The sequence below is a fragment of the Pinus tabuliformis genome, chromosome X (assembly GCF_031772625.1).
Source record: "Pinus tabuliformis cultivar Carrire ecotype Pingquan chromosome X, CPIR1, whole genome shotgun sequence".
Taxonomy (NCBI): domain Eukaryota; kingdom Viridiplantae; phylum Streptophyta; class Pinopsida; order Pinales; family Pinaceae; genus Pinus; species Pinus tabuliformis.
The window spans coordinates 242,777,102-242,791,534 of record NC_142308.1 but is presented as its reverse complement, the minus strand read 5'-3'; positions in this window follow the sequence as shown (position 1 = coordinate 242,791,534).

Sequence of the window (14,433 nt, the reverse complement as noted above, 5' to 3'; positions counted from 1 at the left end):
AAAATCAAAGGACAAAAAAAATAAAAAGGTCTGAAAAAATGAAAGAAAATGGACCCGAAGAAAAAAAGACCATGACAGTGTGCAAGTCAAAATGCCACTACTATTTATTAAATATTGTGTGCAGCTTGTTACCTTTGCCATAGTCCATGGATGGTCAAAATGTTTAAACTTGGCTATTTCATGTTTTCAATTTTATTGCTTAGAGATAGAGAATAAAATATGACCAAACTGTTTAATCTTGGCAGATAAGAAGATAGGTAGAGTAAATAAAAGGAGCTCAATTGTTTAATCTAAGCCCTTGGATGGAATAAGGTTAGTTTTAGATAGATTAATTTTGTAAAAGAAAAGAAAAAATTTTGATAAAGGGTTTGCCAGCTTAAGTGCACCCTAATAAAGAGAAAAAAAAATGGTAGAATGAGTAGATGGGTAAGTAGTTCAATGGTTTCAGAATTATGATGATTGATTAGATAAAGATCATATTATTCATCTTCATCATCAAATTTCTAAGTATATTGAGCATTTACCAAAGTACACAAAGTCAACTGATTAACCTCCCTCATTCATTACATTTTTCACTTAACTATTTTCCAAAGAAGTCTTAAAGTACATAGAATCTTAAGTTAAAGGGGTTCAGAACATTTCTTTGACTTTTAGAGGGACCAAATCCTCCGCCCAATAACTTATAGGTCTTAAGTACCAAAAGTTCCCTTATAAGCATTTACCCCCTCAAATTCACTCATATTCCCCAACAAATCTATTTTCCTAAGGAAAAATCATTTTACATGACAAAACCCCTTTTCCTAAGTTTTAAACATTATTTTTCCCAAGGAAAAGCCATTACCCCCATAAAAACCCCTTTTCACAAAAAACCCACAAAATAACACTTAGCCTAAGTTATAATGTATTTATGAAAAGCAAATGAATTGTAAACATACATTATACTTAGCGCTAAATCCATTTTTCATGATATTCATATTAACTTTTAATTTATATATTAACTATCGAAAAATAACCCTTTTCCCCTATGTATTTAATAAATCCCTTTAATATTAAATACCTTGTCCCTGAAGTTTGAAATATAAACTTTATTAATATCAGTAATGGGTTAATTAGTTGATCAACGGCTAATTAAGAACCAAAACCCTCCGTCAAATAAAGAGATTAATTAATCAATCTGTGATTAATTAATAATCTATCCTTGCCAATGAAATCACTCTTGATGTCATTAAACCTTCCATAATCCATCATCAATTAAACCCACCACGCTTAAACCCCCGTCAGGCCCCTCCATTAAACTTCATATCAAATCATCACCCAGATCATCATACGATCTGGTCCTTTTGATCTAACGATCGACAATCATATTGGGCGGCCTCCGAAGGCCAACCTTTACTCGCCTGATATGGGTGGTTTCACTATTCACCCCGCTGCTGCGTGGTACTCGATGAATGGCATCAGGAGGCCTCCCCCTAAAACCACTACAGCCCAAAAGCAATGCGAAATGAATCCTCTTACCGCCTCCCACTAGACGACAAAATGTCTCAACCCCCGCTTAACGCCAAATGTACCTTTCCTCGTGTACCCACCAAAATAGTTGACTTTGCGAATAAAACTAAAAAACTGTTGGGTCCCTATAATACTAGTGATTACCCCATTACTATTGTAGTTATACCCCTTATTTATATTGTTGTGCCCCTATTACCCCCATGTTGTTATTTCTGTGCCCCATAGAATCCCTCTATTGTTATTTTTGTGGCTTTATATTATTATTGTTAGGTCAGCTGGATTATATTGTGACTCCTTAGACTCCTATATATAGAAAGGAGGTTTTGTCATTTGTATCATCCAAGAATTTTTCATTTATGTAATGTAAAGGAGGTTGCCCCCTCGAAGAGGCTGAATTCTAAGGCGTTGATCTATCTTTTCTATCTTTTCTTGAGCTGGTTTCATAACATTTGGTATCAGAGCTTTGGATTCTAGGGTTTCGCTGCTCCAAACAGGTCATCGTGGCATTTTCGCTATAACCTTTTTTCTGTGATGTTTCAGAAATCGCAAAAAAAACCCATTTGAGAAGAAATCGCGTTGAACCTTGGGTCTGAATTTCAGAGCTTTTTGCGTGATATTTGCGGAGATATGATCTGAAGAAGTTGGTCTTTTTGCAGACTCCTGAATTACATTCAAAACAGGTGACCTGGGGAAAATCGTCATAACTTTCTCTCTGGGGATCAGATTGAAATTTCATAAGAAGGTACAGAAAGAGGATGGACTGTAGTTTCGTGTATCTGTGTTTCAGATTCAAAGGTTGAAACAATGACTTGTGGCACGTCGTACAAGTTCGCTCTACTGAACTAGTCTAAAAGCAAGTCACTGTGGGAGATTTCACATAACGCTTCCTTGGAGAATCCAATTTGGGTCAGACTTGTGGCAGTGGAAAGAGGACGAAGAAGGCTACTACCGGTCGCAATTTCAGAACTGGATGATCCAAAATTACAGAGATACATCAGATTCAATATCAGGCTTCTATAAAGTGAAAAAAGGTGTGTAGTTTTTTTTAATTTTTTGTGTAAGCTTGGTTTAACGGAATTCAAAGGGCATAGTAAAGCATTATTATCAGTAACTGATGCCCCGAGGAAAGAAAATGCAAACACCTAGTAAGGAACCTGAAAGCTCTAGCATGACTCATGAAGAAGAGGAAGAAATGCTACATGATATATCAAAATTACAAGAACAAGTGCAACAAATGTCATGCTTACAAAAGCTAACAGAAGCTAAGATAAATGGCGTGGAATCTAAGATAAATGGCATGGAATCTAAGATAAAGGGCATGGAAGCTTAGATGGATGATTCAAAGACAGATTTGAAGAGAGACATGACAGATTTGAAGACAGACATGGCAGATTTGGAGACAGATTTGACAAATTTTCTACAAGAAATACTTACTAATGGTGAAAATGTTGTAAAGGAAACTCATGATGTGAACAAAAGTAATGTTAATCATGATTCCATAGACGCTAATGTTGGATCAAAGACCCACCATATTCCAAAAATCAATATGAGGAAGTTTGATGGCAAGGATCCCGCCACATGGATATTACAGATGGAGCAGTTCTTCGATCTCAATAATGTGCAAAACACACAAAAGGTACGTATGGAAACTGTATATTTGGAATCAAATTAGTTTGTATGGTATCAATGGCTTTGCTCTCGTAAAAAATTTATCACTTGGGCAATTTTTACGGAAGAATTGATAGCACATTATGAAGATACAAAAAGCAACACTTTTTTTAGCGAATTGATAAGTCTCAAACAAAAGGGTTCAGTAATGGAGCACATTGAGGAGTTCAAAAAATTAAACATAAGGGTAAAAGATATTCCGGAGGAGCATAGGATTGATGTGTTCATAGGGTCTTTAAAGGATAATATCCAACATGATGTTCACCTTTGGGAACCTGATTCATTAGAGAAGGCATTCAGGTTAGCAAGAAAAATGGAAAGCAAAATTATGGCAATCAGGAAGCATACCACTCACAACTATAAAGACGGAAGTGTTGTTGCCCCTAGTCTTCCACAACCTATAAGGTTTACACCACAACAATTGGAAGAAAAAAGAGCAAAAGGGCTTTGTTACAGTTGTGATAGCAAATACACTAAAGGTCATAAGTGTGCTGAGAAGAAATTATTCTACATAGATTGTGAAGAGGAAGAAGAAAAGCAGCAAGAAAGGTCAAAAGAAGAAGATATACTCCAGGAACAAAGCCTAGATGAAGAAAAAATAAATCTGACCATATCTTGTAATGCATTGGCGGGAATTACCACTCCTCAAACCATCAAGATAGAAGGACAAATCAAGAAGAAAAAGGTAATAGTGTTGATTGATTCAGGAAGCAAGTTTTACCGTGAAAAAGATCGCTCAGACCTCCATGCAAGCACCAAAGCACATACAACCATCAACCTACGTCCAATTGCCAACCTACTGAAGCTGTTGAAACTCCAAACCACCTTTCAGTCATGTGCGCTTCCTACAAACTGTGCATAGTCACCCACCAAACCGTTCAGAGCCGAAATTAGGTATTTACCCAAATTCACTAAGAAACCATGTTTTATTCCCGAACCTTTACTCAATTGCTTTAAGTTACTAAGTAATTCAGTGAACATTTTCCCAGTGACTCCAAAATACTCTGAAATAGACCAGTTTTCCCAATTGTATTGAGAACCCTTTTTCCCCGTCCTTGAATCCATAAGAACTAAGGATGGCTGCTCCAATTGCATTGAACGTCCTACCAATTTCTACTCCCCATAGGGATTTAGACCATCTCCCATTGGCAGATAAATATTTTCAAATTAAAGATACCTCTGCCCAAGAATCCCCTTTGAAACTATACTGCAGGTACATAGATCAATACCTGAACCATGTAGACAAAATAGGCCTTTCGGAGCTAGGTTTGCCCAAATATCAATTCCCCAGAGTTCATATCTTCCCAGAGATTATTCACTATTACCATATGAAGTATAGCCCTAGCCAAAGAGCAATAATGGCTCCTGACCATTCTATATTATTTACCATCACTACTGAGTCCATAAACGAAATGTTGCAGTTACAACTGGGCCAAAACCTGACCCCTCTTTTTGTTGGAGATTTGCTTAATAGATTCCCCACACTCACCTCCATCAAACATGCTCAATTATTCCAGACCTTCATTAGGGAAGAGTAGTGCATTCCAAAAGATCCTCCACCATATATGTCTACCATATTCTCTAATCTTGGACGAGACATCATAGAAATGATATCTAGTGTGTTAGGCCAGACTAGAAGTAAATTTGTTGATGAAATTATTATATCCTTTATGTCCATTTACACTCCTGGACAACCCCGTGCCATTATGTTTGACTATGCTTAGTTCATTGGTGATAAGATGCATGATCAATTCATGAGGATGGACAATGAAAGAGTGTTCAAATATTCTTCAGTCTTATATCATCTTTTCCTCTACTATCAAGCTGATAAATTTTCATTCACACTCCAAAATCTTGATACCAGAGGCAACCCTAGATCAGTGGTCTTCTAGACTTCATTAATCCACCTATATGATTCTTCATATTCCTATACAGATTTCATAGATCTCTTTGTGCACCCAGTGGCAACTATGTTATTAGGAAGTCCTCCCCCTAGAATCAATGTAGATATCAGGAGGGTCCTACAGTTATCCAAACAATATAGAGTGGGAGATTGGTACTTGTACCAAAATCACAATGAAATCATAATATATTGATGTGAGTTGGCTCCCTACAAACTACCCAGATACCTCCCCATGAGATTGTTTGCTCTGGATTACTACAGGTAAATGATTAATTCAGATGAGGTGCATTTTGTGAAGGCCAAGAAGAAAGATAAACTTAGGATAAAATATCAGCTTGGCCCATTTATATGTAATAGTAGGGAAGCAGGGAAGGAAGAAGAGGAAATCCTCCAAAGGTTGAAACTAAAACAAAGTTTTATCTGGAGATATGACCCTTTAGAGTTCATTTGCAATAGGAGACACAATCCACCACAGAATTCCTGAAATTGAACAGTATGCTAATCAACTAGAATGGGTGGAAAATACTTTGGTAGACTAAGATAGCACAGAAGTTGTTGTCAATAATGTATTGATTCATTTAGAACTTGATGAAGATTCATTTGTACAGGTGCCAGGAGAGTCCCAATCTCAAAGGGAATCACAGGGACACAGTGGGCAAACAGTAGAAGGACCTTAAGAGCAAGAGCCACCAGAGCAGCCAGAGATATCAGAAGAACTTGCTCGGCCAGAACATATCATGAGTAATCCACCTATTTTACAGACCCCTCTAAATGAGGAAATAAATTCTAAGAGAGATAGAGAGGAGGCCAGTCCTTCTAGCAGACCTGTTGCCCAGACTTATGTCTAGAGGCAATGGTTGAATCCATTTTCAGAACAAGAGTTTACTGAAGAAACCGCTTGAACTGCAAGTGCAGAAAGAGTAGAAAGCAGGCAGACCACTGTTGGGTCCCTATAATACTAGTGATTACCCCATTACTCTTGTAGTTGCATCCCTTATTAATATTGTTGTGCCCCTATTATCCCCATATTGTTATTACTATGCCCCATAGAATCCCTCTATTGTTATTTTTGTGGCTTTATATTATTATTGTTAGTTCGGCTGGGTTATATTGTGACTCCTTAGACTCCTATATATAGAAAAGAGGCTTTGTCATTTGAATCATCCAAGAATTGTTCATTTATGTAATGTAAAGGAGGTTGCCCCCTCGAAGAGGCTGAATTCTAAGGCATTGATCTATCTTTTCTATCTTTTCTTGAGCTGGTTTCATAACAACCACTCCCTAGTACTCAGTTAGCTCATAGCTCATCTTATCATCCTTAATCTAATGGGCAAACTGAGATAGTAAAAAAATGTTTGAAAGGATATCTTCATTGCTTTGTATCTGATAAACAGACACAATGGGTCAAATGGTTGCCTCTGGCTGAATGGTGGTATAACAATTCCTTCCATACAGCAAAAAAAATGACCCTATTTATGGCACTTTATGGATATCAGCCACCATCCATCACATCATATTTAAGAGAAAATTCTAAGGTTCAAGTAGTGGAACATCACATCGAACATCAACAACAAGTCCTCCAACTCTTAAAGGATAACCTCGTGTTGGTACAGAATAGAATGAAACAACAGGTAGATCAACATTGCAGCGAAAGAAGTTTTGATGTAGGTGATTGGGTATTCCTACGGCTACAACCATATAAGAAAATGTCCCTCAAGCAAGCTAAGAAGGATAATAAATTATCACCAAAGCATTATGGTCCGTACAAGGTGTTGCAAAAGATTGGTACTATGGCATAAAAATTGGAGCTTCCTGCAGCTTCTCGATTGCACCCAGTTTTCCATGTTTCATGTTTAAAGAAGGTTATAGGCGAGAAGCTCCCGGTTCAAACAATATTGCCAGAACTTGACGAGGAAGGAAAAATTATATTGGAACCAGAAGCAATCACAGAAACAAGAACTTGACAGCTACAAAATTGATCAATTTCGGAGTATCTTATCAAGTGGAAGAACTTATCCGCTGAAGATTCCACATGGGAGGATGAGAATTTTATATAGAAGCATCCAGAACTACTCAAGCGTTGAGGACAACACTTTTTTGAAGGAGAGGGGCATGTTGGGTCCCTATAATACTAGTGATTACCCCATTACTATTGTAGTTGCATCCCTTATTAATATTGTTGTGCCCCTATTATCCCCATATTGTTATTATTGTGCCCCATAGAATCCCTCTATTGTTATTTTTGTGGCTTTATATTATTATTGTTAGGTCGGCTGGGTTATATTGTGACTCCTTAGACTCCTATATATAGAAAGGAGGTTTTGTCATTTGAATCATTCAAGCATTGTTCATTTATGTAATTTAAAGGAGGTTTCCCCCTCGAAGAGGCTGAATTCTAAGGCGTTGATCTATCTTTTCTATCTTTTCTTGAGCTGGTTTCATAACATTTGGTATTAGAGCTTTGGATTCTAGGGTTTCGCTGCTCCAAATAGGTCATCGTGGAATTTTCGCTATAACTTTTTTTCTGCAACATTTTAGAAGCTAAAAAAAAACCCATTTTAGAAGACATCATGCTAAACCTCAGGTCCGAATTTCAGAGCTTTTTGTGCTATATTTGTGGAGATATGATTTGAGGAAGTTGGTCTTTTTGCAGACTCCTAAATTACATTCCAAATAGGTGACCTGGGGAAAATCGTCATAACTTTCTCTCTGAGTATCAGATTGAAATCTTGTAAGAAGTTACAAAAATAGGATGAACTGCAGTTTCTTTTAGATATTTTTCAGAGCCAAATGTCAAAATAGTGACTCGTGGCACATCGTACAAGTTCGCTCTACTGAACTAGTCTATCATCAAGTCACTGTGGGAGATTTTGCATAACTCTTCCTTGGAGAATCCAATTTGGATCAAACTGGTGGCATTGGAAAGAGGACACAGAGGGCTACTGCAGGTCGCAATTTTAGAATTGGATGATCAGAAAGTATAGAGATACATTAGAGGCAATATCGAGCTCCTACAAAGTGAAAAAAGGTGTGTAGATTTTTTAAAATTTTTGCTTAAGCTTGGTATGAAAATTTATTTTGAAGGAATTCAAAGGGCATAGTAGAGCATTATTATCGATAACTGATGCCCTGAGGAAATAAAATGCAAACACATAGTAAGCAACCTGAAAGCTCTAGCATGACTCATGAAGAAGAGGAAGAAATGCTACATGATATATCAAAATTACAAGAACAAGTGCAACAAATGTCACTCTCACAAAAGCTAACAGAAGCTAAGATAAATGGCGTGGAATCTAAGATAAAGGGCATGGAAGCTAAGATTGATGATTTGAAGATAGATTTGAAGACAAATTTGAAGAGAGGCATGGCAGATGTGAAGACAGCTTTGAAGACAGATTTGACAAATTTTCTACAAGAAATACTTAATAATGGTGAAAAGGTAGTAAAGGAAACTCATGATGGGAACAAAAGAAATGTTAATCATGATTTCTTAGACTCTAATGTGGGGTCAAAGACCCACCATATTCCAAAAATCGATATGAGGAAGTTTGATGGCAAGGATCCCACAACATGGATATTATAGATGGAGCAATTTTTCGATCTCAATAATGTGCAAAACACACAAAAGGTACGTATTGCAACTTTATATTTGGAACCAAATCAGTTTGTATGGTATCAATGGCTTTGCTTTCGTAAACAACTAATCACTTGGGAAATTTTTATGGAAGAATTGATAGCACATTATGAGGATACAAAAAGCAACACTTTTTTTAGCCAATTGATAAGTCTCAAACAAAAGGGTTCAATAATGGAGCACATTGAGGAGTTCCAAAAATTGAACATAAGAGTAAAAAATATTCCAGAGGAGCATAGGATTGATGTGTTCATAGCTACTTTAAAGGATAATATCCAACATTATGTTTGCCTTTGGGAATTTGATTCGTTAGAGAAGGCATTTAGGTTAGCAAGAAAAATGGAAAGAAAAATTATGGCAACGAGGAAGCATACCACTCACAACTATAAAGATGGAAGTGTTGTTGCCCCTAGTCTTCCACAACCTATAAGGTTGACATGAAAACAATTGAAAGAAAAAAGAGCAAAAGGGCTTTGTTACAGTTGTGATAGAAAATACACTAAAGGTCATAAGTGTGCTGAGAAGAAATTATTCTACATAGATTGCAAAGAGGAAGAAGAAAAGGAGCAAGAAATGTCAAAAGAGGAGGATATACTCCAGGAACAAAGCCTAGATAAAGAAGAAATGAATCCGACCATATCTTGTAATGCATTGGCGGGAATTACCACTCCTAAAACCATCAAGATAGAAGGAAAAATCAAGAAGAAAAAGGTAATAGTCTTGATTGATTCAGGAAGTACCCACACTTTTATTCATTGTAAGGTAGAAAAAGAATTGAATTGCTTCTTATATCCAGCACCAAAGTGTCAAGTGATGGTTGCAAATGGAGGAACAATAAATTGCATTGGAAAGTGCCATAATATCAAGCTATCGATGGGAGAATATGTATTGACTAGCCCAATGCTTTCCATTCCAATGGGAGGTGCTAATGTTGTACTAGGAGTCCAATGGCTACAATCCTTGGGTACAATAGCTTTTAATTTTCAAGAAATTTTCATGAAATTTTCTATGGAAGGAAAGGAAGTTGAATTAAGGGGTATTGCAGGGAAACCGGGAAAGATAATCAGCTCTAACGGTATGACAAAGCTTCTAAAAAAGGAACAAAGGGGTGTAATTGCACAATTATGTTCGCTAGATGTTTCCACATTGTAATCATCTATTTCTCTAGATCTCCAAAAAGTCTTGGACAATCATTCCAAGGTATTTGAGACTCCCAAAGGTCTCCCACCTATTCGTGATCATGATCATGCTATTCATTTGATTCCAGGAAGTGTTCCTCCAAACATCAGGCCGTAGAGATATCCCTATGCCCAAAAGAGTGAAATTGAACATATGGTTGCAGAAATGCTAGAGGCTGGTATAATTCAATCGAGTCAAAGTTCTTTCTCTAGCCCAGTAGTATTAGTGCACAAGAAGGATGGATCATGGCCCATGTGTCCGGATTATAGGGAGCTCAACAAGCTCACTATTAAAGATAAGTTTCCCATTCCTGTCATTGATGAATCACTAGATGAATTGCATGGATCAATTTACTTCACCAAGTTGGATCTTCCTTCAGGACATCATCAAATCAGAATGAAGACTGAAGACATTTCGAAAACAACATTTAGAACTCATGAGGGTCATTATGAATTTTTGGTCATGCCTTTTGGCCTTACCAATGCACCTTCAACATTTCAAGGTTTGATGAATTCCATTTTCAAACCATTCCTTAGAAAATTTGTGTTAGTATTTTTTGATGATATACTAATCTAAAACAAGTCTTGGAAGGATCATGTTGAACATGTTGACAGGGTGCTACAACTATTGGAGGAGAAACAAATATATGCAAAAATATCCAAATGTTTCTTTGGAGTACAAGAGGTAGAATATCTGGTCCATATTGTATCTCATGAAGGAGTTAAGGTAGACCCTAGCAAAATTAAAGCCATTAAGGAATGGAAAATCCCCACATCCATAAAGCATCTGTGAGGATTTCTCGGGTTGACAGGTTATTATCGCAAGTTTGTTAAGAATTATGGGAGAATAGCAGCACCTCTAACAACATTATTGAAGAAAGATGCATTTTCATGGACTCCAGAAGCAACAATGGCCTTCGAACATCTTAAAGAGGCAATGTGCCAAGCACCAGTCTTAGCTACACCGGACTTCACAAAAACCTTTATTGTGGAATGTGATGCTTCAGGAAATGGAATTGGTGCTGTTTTAATGCAAGATGAAAGACCCATTTCTTTTGAAAGTTGTCCAATCAAGGAAATTTTTTTTACACAAAGCTATTTATGAGAAGGAAATGTTGGCAATACTCCATGCACTTAAGAAATGGAAACCCTGCATAATGGGAAGACACTTCAAGGTAAAAAAGGATCATGATAGCCTTAAATACTTTTTAGAACAAAGATTATCCTCTGACGAGAAACAAAAGTGGGTCACCAAGATGTTGGGTTATGACTTTGAAATCATCTACAAAAAAGGGAAGCAAAATGTGGTGGCAGATGCACTCTCAAGAAAGGATGAGGATGTGGAAGCATTGTTGTGTGCTATTTCTATTATCCAACCAGATTGGATAAACGAAGCAAGGGAGGAATGGAAGAATGACGAAGAAGTTTGGGCACTTATTCGAAAGTTACAACAAGATTCCAGTACATCTGATACATTTAGTTGGAAAAATGATTCTTTATGGTACAAAGATCGCTTATACCTCTGTAAGAATTCCCAACTAAAATAAAAGATTCTTATGGAATTGCACACTTATCCCTTAGGAGGGCACTCAGGATTTTTAAAAACTTACCACAGGGTTAAGAAGGAATTTTTTTTGGATGGCCTTAAATCGGATATTCAAAAATTTGTGGCGGAATGTTTGGTTTGCCAACAAAATAAAGTTGAAACAATTAAGACACCACGTCTATTACAACCTTTATCCATTCCAAGCCAACGTTGGGAGGAGGTTTCAATGGATTTTATCACAGGTTTACCCAAGTCTGAGGGAAAGAGTGTCATCATGGTGGTAGTTGACAAACTCACCAAATATGCACACTTTTGTGCATTATCACATCCATTTAAAGCCAGTACAGTTTCTACTGCATTTATGGAAACAATTCAAAAGCTACATGGAAACCCAAAGATTATTTTAAGTGACAGAGATCCCATTTTCACTGGAAATTTTTGGACAAAATTATTTTCTTGTCTTGGTACTCAATTAGCTCATAGCTCATCTTATCATCCTCAATCTGATGGGCAAACTGAGATGGTAAAAAAATGTTTGGAAGGATATCTTCGTTGCTTTGTATCTGATAAACAGACACAATGGGTCAAATGGTTGCCTCTGGCTGAATGGTTGTGTAAAAATTCCTTCCATACAGCAACAAAAATGACCCTATTTATGGCACTTTATGGATATCAGCCACCATCCATCACATCATAATTAAGAGAAAATTCTAAGGTTCAAGCAGTGGAACATCACATCGAACATCAACAAGAAGTCCTCCAACTCTTAAAGGATAACCTCGTGTCGGCACAGAATAGAATGAAACAATAGGTAGATCAACATCGCAGCAAAAGAAGTTTTGATGTAGGTGATTGGGTATTCCTACGGCTACAACCATATAAGCAAATGACCCTCAAGCAAGATAAGAAGGATAATAAATTATCACCAAAGTATTATGGTCCGTACAAGGTGTTGCAAAAGATTGGTACTATGGCATACAAATTGGAGCTTCATGCAGCTTCTCGATTGCACCCAGTTTTCCATGTTTCATGTTTAAAGAAGGTTATAGGCGAGAAGCTCCCAGTTCAAACAATATTGCTAGAACTTGAAGAGGAAGGAAAAATTATATTGGAACTGGAAGTAGTCACAGAAACAAGAACTTGACAGCTACAAAATCGATCAATTTCGGAGTATCTTATTAGGTGGAAGAACTTATCCGCTGAAGATTCCACATGGGAGGATGAGAATTTTATACAAAAGCATCCAGAACTACTCAAGCGTTTAGGACAACACTTTTTTGAAGGAGAGGGGCATGTTGGGTCCCTATAATACTAGTGATTACCCCATTACTATTGTAGTTGCATCCCTTATTAATATTTTTGTGCTCCTATTATCCCCATATTGTTATTACTGTGCCCCATAGAATCCCTCTATTTTTATTTTTGTGGCTTTATATTATTATTGTTAGGTCGGCTGGGTTATATTGTGACTCCTTAGACTCCTATATATAGAAAGGAGGTTTTTTCATTTGAATCATCCAAGAATTGTTCATTTATGTAATGTAAAGGAGGTTGCCCCCTCGAAGAGGCTGAATTCTAAGGTGTTGATCTATCTTTTCTATCTTTTCTTGAGTTGGTTTCATAAAAACCACTCCCTCAGAAGGTACACAAGAACCTTCCACCTCACAGGCTCAAATGTTGGAAAGACAACAGAGCATGGAAGTATCCTCATTTAGAGCTCCAAGTGGCCAAAGCCAAGACATTAGAGAAAAATATAAAGAAATAAAGGCCAGGAATGAAAGATTGAAGGCCCAAAGCTATGCACATTACCTAAAATGGCCCCTACTAATCAGATAAGGCTAATGTTAGCCTTTGATGTGAAAGAAGGAAAAATGCAGATGACTTTTATGAAGCCTACTATACAATAGCCCAGGTCAATTGCATATTACTTGAAAACATACTTTGAAGTATTGGAAAAGGATATCCATCCTATTGACCAAATAGAATTACACAAGCAGACTGGGGAAATGGTCTACTCCACCTTGACCAGAAAGGCAATTGTAGCACACCAACTCCAAAATTTGTTGAATAATATATCAGTGCAATTCCAGTTAGAGAAGGCCTCTTCACAGGCCAAAGATACCAGAATAAAGTCCTTAGAGGACTTAGTCACATAACTGGGGCATGATCCCAAGGATGTGAAATTTGCAGAAAATCTTATTAAAAAGAAAGATGATGACATAACTGCACTGAAAAGACAACTCAAAATTCCTCCTTTGCATCATCCTCAAACTATTGAAGTATTGGAAACTCAGAAGGAGGAAGAGCTTATGGACTTAGTCCTTAAGCTGAATGGACAACTAAAAGAAACAGAGAAAGAGCTGGATGACTTGATACAGTCTAGACAGAGTGAGTTGGCCACCACTCCTCAGAATGTAACTCCTACAGTCTCTACAACAGTACCCTCCACATTGGCTACTTCCTTAGCACCAACAGTTCCACCAGCTACATCTATGCTAGTCACAGCTACAGTCACAAGTACATCAACAAGCGCAGGGACATCCACAGAAAAGACAACTAAATTGGTAAAAGCCATGGAGGAAATGAGCATCTAGGCTAGTGAGCTTAAGAATATTAGAGAAAAGTTTCAAGTTTGGAGACTGATTGTAAACTTGCACAGATACAACAGAAGGAAGAAGTGCTGAAGAATCAAAGAATGGGAGAAAGAATAAAAGTCCTTGAAGAGGACTTGACATTGCAAATGGCACTAGGGGATATGAAGGAAATGCTTTGGGCCAACATCATTGACTCTGTCAATGATGTTTGGCCATCTATTCAAGTAAATTTTGAGCAAACTGAACTGGTGAAAGTGGCCACCAAAGCAGTTCATAGAACAAGAGAAGAGTTGGGAGAAAAACTAGAAGAGGCCAACGAGTTGATAAAAATTTTGAACAGTAAAAACAGGTATCAATTAGATGAACTGGGCATTGAAGATAGAATAGGGACCATTGTAGAAATT